This window comes from Eleutherodactylus coqui, chromosome 6 (genome assembly GCF_035609145.1).
Source record: "Eleutherodactylus coqui strain aEleCoq1 chromosome 6, aEleCoq1.hap1, whole genome shotgun sequence".
Classification (NCBI taxonomy): domain Eukaryota; kingdom Metazoa; phylum Chordata; class Amphibia; order Anura; family Eleutherodactylidae; genus Eleutherodactylus; species Eleutherodactylus coqui.
Genome location: NC_089842.1, coordinates 10,818,257 through 10,834,152, shown reverse-complemented (window position 1 = coordinate 10,834,152; position 15,896 = coordinate 10,818,257).

The window sequence follows — 15,896 nt, the reverse complement described above, 5'->3', positions numbered from 1 at the left end:
GAAGCAAGTTTTTTGTTTTTCAGCAGGCATGTAGATTGTACTTTCAGATGCGGCCTCACTCATCAATCTCAGAGTCCCAGAAAGTGGGATTGAATATGTCCTTACTTCAGGGTTCCCCCCAAACATGGGCCTACTCCTTACCTGAGAGTTCGGTTTGCCTGCAGTCAGTTGATTTATTTTTTCGGGAACTTGGAGGTATGTTTGATGAGCCGGACCGTGCGGAGTTGGCGGTCTCTCATCACATGTCTCTACGTAAGGGGCAGCAGTGGGTAGAGGACTATTGCTCTAAATTTAGACAGTATGCAGGTGAAACCTCTTGGAACAATGGTGCCCTTCGAGACATGTTTTGTTGGGGCTGTCTGACGGTGTCAAGGATCTGCTCATTTCCCATCCTGCACCCGTAACACTCAATGATGCAATGGAATTGGCAGTCAAAGCTGACAGGAGGCTGAGATCTAGAAAAGAGGAATGTCAGGCCTGCAAAGCTAGGGAATCCAGCAGACCTGCTCCCAGGGGCGTAACTATAGAGGATGCAGGGTATGCGGTTCCACCCAGGCCCAGGAGCCTTGGGGGACCCATAAGGCCTCTCTTCTCCATATAGGAAGCCCAGTACTATGAATTAAGCATTATACTTGGGGGCCCCGTTCCAGGTTTTGCATTGGGGCCCAGGAGCTTCAAGTTACGCCTCTGCCTGCTCCCACTTCTCCCATGCCAACTTCTGGTGCCGAGCCTATGGAAGTGGACCAACTAAGTCCCGAGGAACGGCGACGGTTCCGGATGGCTCAGCATCTCTGTCTCTATTGTAGGAAAGCCGGACATCGGGTAGCGACCTGTCCTCAGAAGCGGATGCAACATTAGCCTGAACCGACGGAAGAACGTCAGATCCTAGGCGACTGTCAGGAGGGTCGCCTAGGACCACAGATACTCCCTAAGTTGTTTGTGCCTTGTCATATTGGCTTTTGGAATTTCACTCGGTCCGGTCAAACTTTTATTGATTCGGGGGCTGCCTCCAATTTAATTAATTTAAATTTTGTCAGACCTCTGATAACTGAATTCTCAGCGTTAAAGATTCCCATACTCTTCACCAGTATTGATTCTGCCCCTCTGTCTGCAGGGGTTGTACAATGGAGAATCTGTCATTCCTCGTAATGGAAAGGATGCCTGTTGATGTAGTGCTTGGTATGCCCTGGTTGGCACTGCACAATCCCCGGTTTGATTGGTCCACACGGGAATTGACACATTGGGGGTTGTCCTGTCATAGTCACTTAGCTACTATATCCATGTGTTCAGCAGATACCATACTTATTCCTGAGTATCTGTCTGATTTTCATGACGTATTTTCCAAGAACCTGTCTGATACTTTGCCTCCCCATAGGGAGTGGGACTGCGGCATTGATTTGATCCCCGACAGTCCCATCCCTAAGGGAGCCATTTTCAATTTGTCTGGGCGTGAGCACGAAGCCCTTAAGTCCTATATCTCTGAGTCTCTGGCCAAACGACATATCCAGCCGGCCAGGTCCCCTGCCGGGGCCGGTCTCTTCTTTGTAGAGGAGAAGGATGGGACTTTGAGGCCTTGTGTGGATTATCGGGCTTTAAATAAAATTACAGTGAAGAACCAGTGCTCCTTGCCCCTGATTCCTGATTTATTGAATCACGTGGTAGGGGTCCACTGGTTTTCCAAATTGGACTTAAGAGGGGCTTACAATTTAATTCGCATCCGAGAGGGAAATGAGTGGAAAGCCGTGTTCAACACCCCATTAGGACATTTTGAATGTCTGGTCATGCCCTTTGGACTTTGCAATGCCCCCGCTGTGTTTTAGGGATTTATGAATGCGGTCTTCCACGACTTCCTGGGGGTATTCTTGGTCATTATCTCAATGACATTCTGGTGTACTCCCCAGACTGGGATTCACATGTGCGGCACCTGAGGCTGGTTCTGACCATTTGCGCCAGTACCAACTTTTTGTCAAGTTGGAGAAATGCAATTTTGGCACAACAAGTGTCTTTCCTTGGTTATGTGATTACGCCTACGGAGATTCAGATGGAGTCTTATAAAGTGGCAGCAATGTCCCAATGGGTCAGACCAGATAACCTGAAAGCTCTCTAGCGTTTTTTAGGTTTCACAAATTTTTACCGTAAATTCATTAAGAATTATTCTGTTATTGCGCAGCCCCTGACCGATCTGACTAAGAAGGGGGCCAACTTGGTTAGATGGTCGCCAGAGGCCCTAGTGGCTTTTAGTCATCTCAAGAGGGCGTTTACTGTTGCCCCAGTACTAGTACAGCCTGACACGCGGCGACTGTTTTTTATTGAGGTTGATGCGTCTGAGGTAGGGGCAGGAGCTGTATTGTCTCAGGAAATCAGCTGGAGATCTGGGTGTAACCCATTTGCGTTCTTTTGTGGAAGTTCAGTTCGGCGGAACGTAACTACGACGTGGGTAATCGTACATTATTGGCAATTAAGTGGGCACTAGAAGAGAGAATATCTTGTCACCTGGGGTGGTGGTGGCAGCTGTAGAATCTGATCTCGTTCCTCGTCTACAGAGTTGACAGCAGGACGCTCCCTCGGGGGTGCCGGAGGGCAGATGGTTTGTGCCAGAGACCTTGCGTCTCAGGGACATTGTATCTGATCACGGGGTTCAGTTTGTTGCGCAATTCTGGCAAGCCTTCTGTAGGAACCTGGGAACGTCGCTTTCCTTCTTGTCAGCATCCCACCCGCAAACTAATGGTCAAACTGAGCGGAAGAACCAGGATTTAGTGCAATATTTATGGTTGTTTGCTAGCGAAAAGGCTCATCAGTGGGCAGAATTCCTGCCACTGGCAGAGTTTGTGCTAAACAACCATACTTGTTGCTCCACTGGGGTGTCTCCATTCCGTTGCGTATATGGTCAGCATCCTCGCTTCCTTACAGCTATTTCCACTCCGTCTGCCTGTCCTGCAGCTGATGTTGCCACAGATGCGCAGCAGGAAGTATGGAAAGAAGTACAGAAGAATCTGGAAGCAACGGGGGCTCGTATGCAGTTGCGTAGTGGGAGGAGTCTGTCAGTATCTGAACCTTACAGGGTGGGACAAAAGGCATATTTGTCTTCTAGAAATCTCAAATTGACATCACGCGGGTAGTAAATCCGCTCGCTTATGAAATTGATTTGCCAGCTACATGGAGAGTTCATAGGGTCTTTCACAAGTCATTATTAAAAACCTTTTGTCCCTTCGGTGAGGCCCACCTCCGGTCGCCCACCACCCACCCTGGTCCGGATTGAAGTCGAATATGATATCCAGGAATTCCTGGATTCACATCTGCGCCGGGGAACCTTGCAATATTTGGTGGCCTGGAAAGGCTTTGGTCCTGAAGATCATTCATAGGTGGCTGCACGTGATGATCATGCTCCTGTGTTGGTGTGGCGTTTCCACCGTCTGTTTCCGGATAAGCCTGGACAGGGTGGCGGGGTCCCCCGTCAGCGGGTAATATTACCATGCGGCAGTTGCGGCTCCTCCCAGGGTGGCTGGTCGGTGGTGTGCTGGTGGCTCGCGGCCCCATGCACTGGCTTCCTTTTTATATTGTCTGTTGGGAGTTGGCTTCTCCCTCTCTCCGCCCCTGGGCGGAGGCTTTTGTCTATAAGTTTGGCAGTGACTTGCAATCACTGCCAGTTATTGGTTTCCCTTAGTGAGCTAGCTAGCCTGCCTCTGTCGGTCTCCTGCTCTTGTCAGCTTGTTTGCTATTTCTGCCAGGTTATTCCATCTGTCTCAGGTCTGCTTTGTATTTTCGTGTTGGTTTATTACATCTACCTTTTCTGTCGTTATTCTGCCCTTTCCATCCATCCATCCATCCATCCCTTTCCATGGAATTTGAACTGGGTTCTCAGAGCCCTTCACAGAATAGACTATAAAATCTTAAATCTTTCATTGATATTAAAACCACACATAAATGGGCTAACGGACAGACAAACACACAACACATCGTCTAAGGGGGGATTAATATCTTTGCCAAATTGCAAATGGATTAAGTGGATGAGAGCCCTTATAGAGACTTGGAGACCTCACAGGATCCACTATATCTAGCGTAACATCACCATGCACCTTATAGCAGCCCCCCGCAGAGCCGGTTCAGAGTAAAATATAGGAGTAGAACAGTACAACAAGGAATAAAGGACAGGTTTTTTGTTACTGTATTCTACTTAGCGCCGAGGGGATATGAAAGGGTGTATAGATACCAGTGTAGATGGATCTGAACTATACTTCCCCTTAAGCGGAGAAGAAGAAAAAAGAACAATATCTTCAGTCTGCAACTCTAACAATGAGCTAATCTTCAATAAGGATACAGCTCAAGTGAGCTGGCGCAGACGTAAGCCAGAGTAATTTATAACTAATCTGAACCATTGATATCTGTCATAATCTTTGTTGCCTTATCAAGTTTGACAGGGAGAGGTAATAGTGTGTCCAATTATGTATCCCCTAAATAGGGTATTCAACACTATTATCTGAACCGGTTTGTCTACGGTTTAATGCCAAACTGTTACCATGCGGTGGTTGCTGGTCCTCCCGAGGCGGCAGGGTGCCGCGGTCAGGGCGTGCCCCCCCCCCCGGCTTGTTGTCTGGCTGCCGGGGGCGTGGGTGCCTGGCCGGCATGGGCGGTGTGGTGCTGGTGGCACGCTGCACCGTGCGCGTGCGCACCTGTGAGTGCAGCTGCCGTGCACGAGCTCCCTTTTATTATGTTCTTTGTGAGTTGGCTGTCTCCCTCTCTCCGCCCCTGGGCGGAGACTTTTGTCTAAAGGTCGGGCAGAGACTTGCAATCACTGCCAGTTATAGGTTTCCCTCAGTGTGCTAGCTAGTCTGCCTCTGTTGGTCTCCTGCTTCTGTCATCTTGTCTGCTATACTTTGTTATTATCCGCCAGGTCTTTCCATCTGCCTCAGTTCTGCTTAGTATTGTTCGTGTTGGTTAATTACATCTGCCTTTTCTGTCGGTGTTCTACCCTTTCCATCCAGTTACGCCAGCGTCCTTTTTCGTTCCCTAGTGAGAGTAGGGACTGCCGCCCTGTTGCCCGCCTGGGGTTAGCCAGGAGTGGAGGCAAGCAGGCACAGGGGCTGTGGGTGAGATATAGGGCACTCGGGCTGGCGTATTAAGGGTAGTATGCCGTAAAACACAAACACTGCATCAATATAAATGCAGAGCTTGGTCAACCACTATGTTGCAATAGACAAGGTTCAGTATTGCAATAAAACAGCAAACAGGAAGATTCCCCATATAAATTGCTGTAGTGAAAAGCATAAAAGTACAAAACTATCTTAGGCCGATGTGACTTAGAAATAGCGGACTAGTCTCTGTTGTATAGTCAGTAATAGCTAGTGGGCAGCTGAGTCTTCACAAATTCATGAGGGCGATTCCTAAGACTAGATAGGAAGATTTGTATCTCACTCTCTGGCTTACGTCTTATACATTACACTCTGGCTTACGTCTGCGCCAGTCATCTCTCAGTTTACTGTTGATCTATTAGTACATATATATAGATAAAACTCTAATAACTTTGGTTCCTGATGAACTCTCTGGAATAAGACAGGGAAACGCGTTGAGCCGTTCTAAATTCTCAACCAAACATTTACGCAATATCCAACGAGCTGTTTACTCACCTGAGCTGTATCCTTATTGAAGATCAGCTCGTTGTTAGAGTTGCAGACTTAAAGGGGTTGTCCCGCGCCGAAACGGTTTTTTTTTTTCCCCCGTTCGGCGCGAGACAAACCCAATGCATGTGTTAAAAAAAAAAAACGTTTAGTACTTACCCGAATCCCCGCACTGCGGCGACTTCTTCCTTACCTTAGCAAGATGGCCACCGGGATCTTCACCCACGATGCACCGCGGGTCTTCTCCCATGGTGCACCGTGGGCTCTGTGCGGTCCATTGCCAATTCCAGCCTCCTGATTGGCTGGAATCGGCACACGTGATGGGGCGGAGCTACGAGGACCATCTCTCCGGCACGAGCAGCCCCATTCACCAGGGAGAAGACCGGACTGCGCAAGCGCGTCTAATCGGGCGATTAGACGCTGAAATTAGACGGCACCATGGAGACGAGGACGCTAGCAACGGAACAGGTAAGTGAATAACTTCTGTATGGCTCATAATTAATGCACGATGTATATTACAAAGTGCATTAATATGGCCATACAGAAGTGTATACCCCACTTTCTTTCGCGGGACAACCCCTTTAAGATATTGTTCTTTTTTTCTTCTTCTCTGGGGAAGTATAGTTCAGATCATCTACACTTGTATCTATACACACCTTCATATCCCCTCGGTGCTAAGTAGAATACAGTAACAAAAGAACCCGTCCTTTATCCCTTGAACGGTTTGCTGTACTGCTCTACTCCTATATTTTACTCTGAACCGGCTCTGCGGGGGTCGGCTATCACACGCATGGTGATGTTACGCTAGATATAGTGGATCCTGGGAGGTCTCGAAGTCTATATGAGGCCTCTTTGTGTTTTCCACTTAATCCATTTGCAATTTGGCAAAGATATCAAACCCTCCTTAGACGATTTGTTGCGTTTGTCTGTCCATTAGCCCATTTATGTGTGGCTTTAATATTATCAATTAAAGATTTAAGACGTTATAGTCTATTCTGTGAAGGGCTGGAAAGAAATTAACTATAGACTTTTGCTGCCCCTGTGAATTCTTGGGTTCTCAGAGCCTTATCCTCGACTCCGTTTGAACCCTTAGACTCTATTCCCATCAGAGCCTTGACTCTAAACACGGCATTCTTAGTAGCCATCACTTCAGCACGGAGGATAAGCAAACTTCAGGCCTTATCAATTCCTCAACCATTCTGCAGGGTCAATAAAAATAAAATAATTTTCAAATTTGTACCTAAGGTGGCATCATCACTCCATAGATCAAAGGATATAATAATTCCGTCTTTCTGTAATAACCCCAAAAACAACCAAGAGCCGAAGTTTCACTGCCTTGATGTTAGGGGAGCTACACTACAGTACATCAGTTCTACGAGTCAGAGGAGCTTGGACAGGAATCCGTTTGTCCACTTCTTTGGCCACAATAAGGGAAAGAAGGCAGCTAAAAGCTCTATTGCTAGATGGATCAGCCTAGCCATAACCGAAGTCTATGCCATGCTAGATAAAACAATCCCGAAAAGACTTAAAGGGGTTGTCCCGCGGCAGCAAGTGGGTCTATACACTTCTGTATGGCCATATTAATGCACTTTGTAATGTACATTGTGCATTAATTATGAGCCATACAGAAGTTATAAGAAGTTTTTCACTTACCTGCTCCGTTGCTGGCGTCCTCGTTCCCATGGAGCCGACTAATTTCCGCCGTCTAATGGCCAAATTAGCCGCGCTTGCGCAGTCCGGTCTTCTTCTTTTATGAATGGGGCCGCTCGTGCAGGATGCCGGCTCCGTGTAGCTCCGCCCCGTCACGTGCCAATTCCAGCCAATCGGGAGGCTGGAATCGGCAATGGACCGCACAGAAGCCCTGCGGTCCACCGAGGGTGAAGATCCCGGCGGCCATCTTCAGCAGGTAAGTAAGAAGTCACCGGAGCGCGGGGATTCAGGTAAGCACTCTCCGGTGTTCTTTTTTAACCCCTGCATCGGAGTTGTCTCGCGCCGAACAGGGGGGGGGGGGGGGGGGTTGAAAAAAAAAAAAAAAAACGTTTCAGCGCGGGACAACCCCTTTAAAGCCCACTCTACTGGGGCAATGTCCACTTTGTGGGCAGAACAGGCCTCTGTTTCCGTAGAGCAGATACATAAAGCAGCGGTATGGAAAAACCTACACATTTTTACTAAGTACTATAGGTTAGATATTTGAGCAGATGAAGATTTAGCCTTTGAACACAAGGTCCTCTCGGCTGTGATCCCACCCCGATTTAATTTAGTCAGCACGTCTCAGGTGGTGCTGTCGTGGAGATGACGGGGAAAAGGCAAATTAAACTTACCCGTATTCAGGTTTTTAGGAAGTCTCTACGACAGGACCTGTACATTGCCCCTACATATATGTTACTTCGCTTTTAAGCATACTGCTATAGGTAGATAGCTCCTACCCTTGTCTGTCCGTTATAAACTGCTGAGGACGGTGTGAAAGGGCGGGTCCTATCAGGAGGAGGTGATCGCAGATGTGATGTTGTGAAGACTTCCTGAAAACCTGATTACCGGTAAGTCTAATCAACCTTTTCCATCGCTGAACGTGGTGAGCCACCTTTAATCGCCACAACATGCGTATATTACATGTCCATATCTGACACTGATGTAGGTCTGTGGCGGTAAACTTGAACTGCTACAGCATCACCTAGTGGTGACTTTCTTTACTAAAAATTTTTTTGCAGAAATGCGAGTACATCTTCTGAAGTGCTCGCTGTCCAGAATTTCTCCAGGGGCTTCTGAGTCGGGAAAGTTTACATTTGGTAGGTCTGTATATTGAGTCCCCAACAGTCACTGTAAATTTGGAAAAACCCTCCCGATAATGTCATTTTTTTAAATTGAAGATTTTGAAGGTATGTCCCATGGAAATATATTCTGCACAGTAGTCAGTCGCCTAAAGTGCATCTTTTTAACCCCGTAGTGACGTAATTCATTTTAGCCTTAAGAGCCAGTAATTCTTCTCCCCTATTGTGCTCCAGCGGTCATAACCGTTTTTCATTTGTTCATCAGTGTAGCTTTATGAGACCTGCTATTTCGCGGGACAAACTCTAGTTTTTATAAGAACTAATTTTGGGACTATATAATATGTTTAATAACTTTTATTATTATTATTTTATTTTTTGCAGGGGAGCCAATGGGGGAAAAAAAGCATTTACACCATTTTCAGATTTATTCTTATAGTCTTCACTATGTGGTAAAAATATTATGTTAATTGCTATTCTACAGGTTGGTACGATTATGACATCACCAAATTTATAGAGCTTTCATTGTTTTACTACTTCTGCACAACATCAACACCTTTTTTCTGTGTCACCAGATTCCAGGATCACATCCTTTTTATTTTTCCATTGACAAAGCGCCCCGAGGGCTTGTTTTTTGCAGGGCAACTTGCAGTTTTTATTGGTACCATTTTTAAGCACAACATTTTAATTATTTTTATTCTTGTTTTGGAAAAGATTAACAGAAAACGGCTATTTTGGCAATTTTCTTTTGTTACAGATTTATCATGCTTGATAAATAATGTAATATTTTATGGTACGGGTTGTTATGGATGTGACAATACCAGTTATGTGCATCTTTTGTTCTTTTTATTTTTTTTAATAGCTTTACTTGTGTGAGGGGAAAGAATGTTTTTAGTTTTGTTTTTTCTGTAAAAACATTCAGATGCAATGGTCAGCAATGACTGTGGCATAAGAAGGGCTAAATAGGGTTAGAGGGGTGATTAGATAAGCAAGTCCTCATCTTTTCACTCTTTTTCTGGGAAATAAAGACCCCATATGTAACAATAAGAGCGCAAATATGCTCTCTGATTGATGGTGGGGCAATAAAGAACCGCCCTGGAACAGGGGAGGAGAAAAGCAAAGCACAAATCTACTATGCTGCCTGTTTGTCCCCCCTCCATCTCTGCTTTGTACAAACTGAAAAGGGACAGCTGTAAATTCCCAACCCCACTTCAAGAGGACTTTCCAGTACTATAAAATGTACCTACGAGCTCGTCCTAAACTGCCGGGGGAGGTAGGGATGTCTTATACATGGACTGTAAGATTAAGAGGGTAACGCATAAAAAGCTGTAAACTGCTATACCGGTTTATGCAATTCACTCCTGGATTATCATTTTATTGGCTGCAAATAAAGTTTGGATCGTTTTTATACCTGGAAAAGTCTTCTTTTATGAAAAACACAAGTCAAGGCAAGTCATGGGACACAAAAATAGATGAAGTGTGATGGGTTTTTGCTTGCTCCCTACTTTCAAGACAGCTATAGCATGATAAAACAGCAAGAATATGGAGCAGTGAATAGAGGCACACCACTATTCCTTATTTGAACTCACTCGATATAGATGATAATAGTAAAGTAGGTTAAATAAAAAAATGTCAATTCAAAAGGACATGGATGAAGGAAAACAGTAACTTTGAGAATTCTGGCAGATAACGTATGAGCCATTCTGCCCTAAAACTGAAAAAAATACATTCTGGTCCCAAGTGACGATCAGACTGAAAAACTAAGAAAGAAAAAAGTTTCAGCTGATGCCCAGTAAAAGCTAAGGAGATAACTAGCTGAATGTCTGTCAATTACCAAGTCCCTTCCCCCTGCTAGAACAGTAAGATGCCCTCATTTCTGATGGGATGTGAAACAAAACAACAAAAAAACGTATCTGCCTTGATTAATTTTATAGAAACTCTGGAAATGTTGAAATTCGAGAGGGGAGAGGGTAGAGAAGACAAAAAAAAAAACTTTCCCTATCATAAAGATATAAGGCATGGGGAAAAATCTTTGGCTATTGTGAAGGTTCCAGGACAAATTATTGGCGAGTGTAATATTCAAGTTTTCCTTACATTTCTATAATGGCACCATCAGTAGGAAGAATTTAGAAAAGAACTTGAAAAGCGACAACAGCAGATGCCATCTGGCCACCAACTGCTAGCTCCAGCTTTGAGGGTTTGAACGTCCACAAGCTTGATCACATCAAAGTGCTGCAGCTGAGTCTACCAGATGCATGAGCACACCAGCCCAGAGGTGGCCACCGCACCGACGTAATGAGTTCAAGGACTTAGGACGATTTGGTCCCGTTGGTAACTTATGGAGAAAGTAAAGGGTCCTTTTAGATAAAGATTCCCGTTTGAATGAGTGAGTGACGTCACCGCTAACTCGTTTGCTCTCATATAGCCCGTGTAGGCAGGTAAATACATCGTTGGCTCGTTCAAAAGAGAATAGTGTAATTAATCCCTGTATAAGCAAATGAAAGTGACTGAACGATTGCTGTTTAAACTGAATAAGTGAACGATTGAATAAAATGTATGATGAATGAAAAGTGAACGATTCTCATTTTGGATCAGTTGTTGGCTCGCGTTAACACCAAACAAGCAAAAATGAACGATAATTTTTTTTAACACCTAATAGCACCTCAAGACTTGATGTAACTTAAAGGGGTTGTCCCGTGGCGAAATCAAAAATTTTTTTTTCTACCTACCCCCACATTGTGCCCCGTTAAAAACAATCCCTTTGTTATTTTAAAAAAAAAAATCGCTTACCTGCATCCCCGTTCGGGCAGTTTCTTCTTTTCTTCTTTTAAAGATGGCCGCCGGTCCTTTCCCAATGATGCACCGCGGTTTTCTCCCATGGTGCACCGTGGATGTCTTGCGTTCCACTGCCGATTACAGCCACCTAATTGGCTGATCGGCACCACGTGACGGAGGCGGAGTTACGATGATGCGGAGAAGACCAGCTCGCCGGAGCGGCCCCATTCAACAGAGCAGAAGACCGGACAGCGCAAGCGCGTCTAAAGAAGCCAGAAGCTGCAGAAATTAGTCGGAGCCATGGAGACGGGGACGCCAGCAACGGAGTGGGTAAGTATATAACTTCTGTATGGCTCATATTTGTAATATACATCGTGCATTAAAGTGCATTAATATGGCCATGCAGAAGTGTATAACCCCACTTGATTTCACGGGACAACCCCTTTAAGATAGCAATGTTCCTGGCACAAAAGCACTTGCTTGTACCGTTTCAAAAACAGACCACAGTGGCTCGATTGCGTTCAGGTTTTGTGAATGTGCTAAACCTCATCTTCATGCTTCTGTAACCATGCCTGGACATAACAAGCTGCATAGACAGGACCATTATCATCCTGGAAAATCCCATCTTCGTTAAGAAACAATGTCCACACCATCGGCTGGACCCGATTGGCCAGCGTGTCAATATAGTCCTGCACAAAATCAGGAGGCGGCTGCACAAGCCATGACAGATCCACCCCCATGCTTGACTGTGGGAAGCTGACAGGCGGGATGATAGGCTTCCTTTGGCATTCACCATGCATGGACATGTCCGGTAGTGGGAAATAAAGGATTTTTGGGATCAAACTAGGTTTCCAGCAATTAGCAGACCAACATTTGTGCACGTGGCACAACTTTAGTCACCTTCATGCATTTGTTTATGCAGCTAGTGATTTGCAAACTGCTGCTCTGCGATAAAAATTCAGTTTGTGGTGGAGACAGGATGCTGGAAAAGATGATTAAGCTTGGCCGTCACACTGGCTGCAGTTGTCTTCCAAATTAGAGGTCACAATCCGCTTCAAAACACCCTTCCGTCTCTCGGTTTACACATTCGGACACTATTGCATGTAGCAGACAATGTCATGCCTTCAAGGGTGTATGTGGTAAGGACTTGATACCGCACTTTTGGATACACCAAGTAAACTAGCAGTTCTGCTGATAGGATGCTCCAACTAGATGGCACCAATCTGCCCTCTCTGACAGTTTGTAAGGTTGGACATCTTGCAAAATACATCACAAACCAAATTGCTGTTTTACTGTTGATCTGCATTGTAACTACACATTAACAAACTGTGCCCACTTTTGGACCCTATGAATCATCCCCCTCCACGCGGTTCTGTTTCGTAAGGCTTTTTTTTTTTTCAGTTCGATCATTTGCATATCGCTGTCGGCTTTGATAGTATCAAGCCAGCATGTTCTTTAGTGCCCCGTCTTCTTTTACCGCTGACCACTCCAGGCATTATCAATGCTTAATAATTCAGCCACATAAGGTGAGCCAATTCATTAGAGAGTCTCAGTTTTGTAATTTTGCCCTCCGATGAACACTTATGGGTAGGAGTTTCCTCAAACACCAAAATTTGAAGGCATCAATCTTTGGGTCCCAATTCTCCAATGTGGTTGATTTTCAATCTGAGGAAGATGAAGTCTTGAACTGCTTCGATTTCTTCATTGCTGATTATTCCTGAGCCGTTACCGGCTGTTGTCATGATCTTAGTTTGCTTATTATCCAAGTATAGGCCGACTTCTTTAACTTTTATTATCAGTTGTCCAAGATCTTCCGGACTTTCTGCCAGCAAGGTTGTATTATTATCCATATATCTGAAATTGTTGAGGTTCCTTCCACCGATCTTGACTCAAATTTTGGATTAGTCTAAATTGCATTGCCTTAAGATCGCCTCTGCATACAGGTTGTACAATGCAGGGAATAAGATGCAACCTTAGTGTATGGCTTTCCCGATTCTGAATCATTCCACGTTATCATTGTAGCATCTGGGTTCGCACATAACTGTACGAGTTGCCCTAGATGTGCCGAGACTCCCACTTGTGTCTGGCATGGCACAGCTTGCTGTGCAATTGAAGGTTTTGCTGTAAAAATCGATAAAGCATATGTACACTTCCTTCTTGTATTCCATCAGAGATTTGCAATTTGGTCTCTTGTTCTTCCTTTGTGAAAACCAGCTTGTACATCAAGGAGTTCTCCTTCCACTATCGCCGGCATGCATTTTTGTATAATCTTCAGAAGGATTTTGCGAAAATGCGATATTAGAATGCTCAAACTACCACACAATATCCCTCTCAGGTCGCCTTTTTTGGGAAGCGGCAAAAACTGACCTTGCCCAATCTTTTGGCCACAATTTGATTTCCAAAATCTTGAGGCGGAGTTCTGTTAGCATCTGAACTGGCAGGGGCTTGAGCAACTCAATCATTGATTCCAAGGACTAATTAAATTGGGGGTGTCATGGTGTATGTATTACTGCATGCATTACCAAGAGCATTATTAATTTTAGGGGGTTTCCATTATTTTCATTAACCCCTCTACTTATGTGTTTTCTTAAAGGGGTTGTCCAGCGCCGAAACGGGTTTTTGTTTTTTTTAACTCCCCCCCCCCCGTTCGGCGCGAGACAACCCCGATGCAGGGGTTAAAAAAACAACCCGCACAGCGCTTACCTGAATCCCGGCGGTCCGGCGTCTTCATACTTACCTGCTGAAGATGGCCGCCGGGATCCTCTGTCTCCGTGGACCGCAGGGCTTCTGTGCGGTCCATTGCCGATTCCAGCCTCCTGATTGGCTGGAATCGGCACGTGACGGGGCGGAGCTACACGGAGCCGGCATTCTACGCGAGCGGCCCCATAGAAGACTGCAGAAGACCCGGACTGCGCAAGCGCGGCTAATTTGGCCATCGGAGGGCGAAAATTAGTCGGCTCCATGGGAACGAGGACGCCAGCAACGGAGCAGGTAAGTATAAAACTTTTTATAACTTCTGTATGGCTCATAATTAATGCACAATGTATATTACAAAGTGCATTAATATGGCCATACAGAAGTGTATAGACCCACTTGCTGCCGCGGGACAACCCCTTTAAGTAAAAGCCTCAGCTTGTGTGACTAAGGGTGGGTTGTACCAACCAGGCTGTTGATCCAGGTTTAGTTAAACTACAATCAGCTGTTGAACTTGGCTTAAGGAATGTGTTGCACCAATACTTTCGGATCTGAGATCAAAACTTTGACTTGGACAAAAGGTATTTTGCATGTTGATTTGTCACTGTAGTTAGGCAATTTTCCAAGCATGCATAGTGATAGTAAAAACATGGCCCCTACCAGCAAAACAGGTATAATTTCACCACCCAATAAAAGTCTCTCAGGTCTTGGATTCTGCCACTTGAACTTAGATCAAAGTTTTTGATCTGACAAAAATCAGAGGATCAAGTTGAACCTGGACTTGATCCACAATCACGGACTAAAAGGTGCTGGCGCAACATTTTTGTATTTGATCTTCGATCAACTTTGATCGAAGATTAAAACTTTGGTGCAACCGGCCTTCAGTTACAAATGTTCTGTGTGAGCCTTTTTACAAACACAATCCACATCCACTTGCTCCTCTGCTCCACATGGTTTCCTAGAACATTTCATGAAAAGCTGCAGCCACAAAGACCTTTGCTCCAGCTCTAAGCTACTCTGCCTAGTCCAGGTCTACCTGTTTATTGGCTTTAGCTCCATATAAATGCTGGGGAGAAGGAGAGGCTGAAAAAGGGTAAAACTGGAAGACAATGGGAGAGTTCCAAGTTCTGGATTATTTCATTTAACAAGAAACGACTAGAAGCAGTCCTTGTGGATGGGCACATGAAGGTAGGCAGCTTGAGGATACAAGGATGCCATTAAAACAATCTTTTCAGGAGAAAACTTGAATCCAGCAATTCCAATATAAAATCATTTATTCCAGAAAACCCATTTAAAAAGTCAGCATTACAGCATACAGTAAAGAACACACAGCTTACTACACAATACTTTACCAATTACCATAATTTTTTTTTTTTTTATACAGTCTTAGTCAAAAAGGCAATTAATTTAAACCTTCGACTCCTTCGGCATACAAGAGTTAGTTTACCAATACTATGTTATGGATCATTTTAGCACAAACAAGGTGTCTTAAGTCGTGTGAGTTCTGTAAATTCCTCGCTACAGCAAGTTGAAACTATGAAAGAAGTGGCTTATGTGATCAATTCGTTTTATTGGTTCTCAGCATTTTTCCTCACAGTGCAAGTAAACTTTAAAAACTCCTAGCATACCTTAAGTTTCGATCAGTGGAGGGTCAGATGCTGAGACTCCCACAGATTACTTTGTGAGCATTGTGTCTGTTCGTCCGTCATCAGGGAGTAGTGTGGACTTTCTATGCAGCCCATACAAAACTGGACACAGTTGAACGGTCATAAGCCTCAAGTTATTCTGCCGCCTCTTTTTAGCGAATGCTGGGGACTCCGGACCCAGACTCCTACTGCTCAAACATTTCTATTATAGCGCTAACACATACCAAAATTTGGGATTTAAAAAAAAAAAGAAAAAAAAGTTTACTTACACTCTATAAAGCTTTTATTTTTTTGCAATGTTAGACACAGAGCAGATTATTATCCTTGCTGGGTGCTACATCCAATGTTCTCCCTTTTGAATGAAGAGCAAATATGGCATTGTCCAAGTACACAAAGTCTGA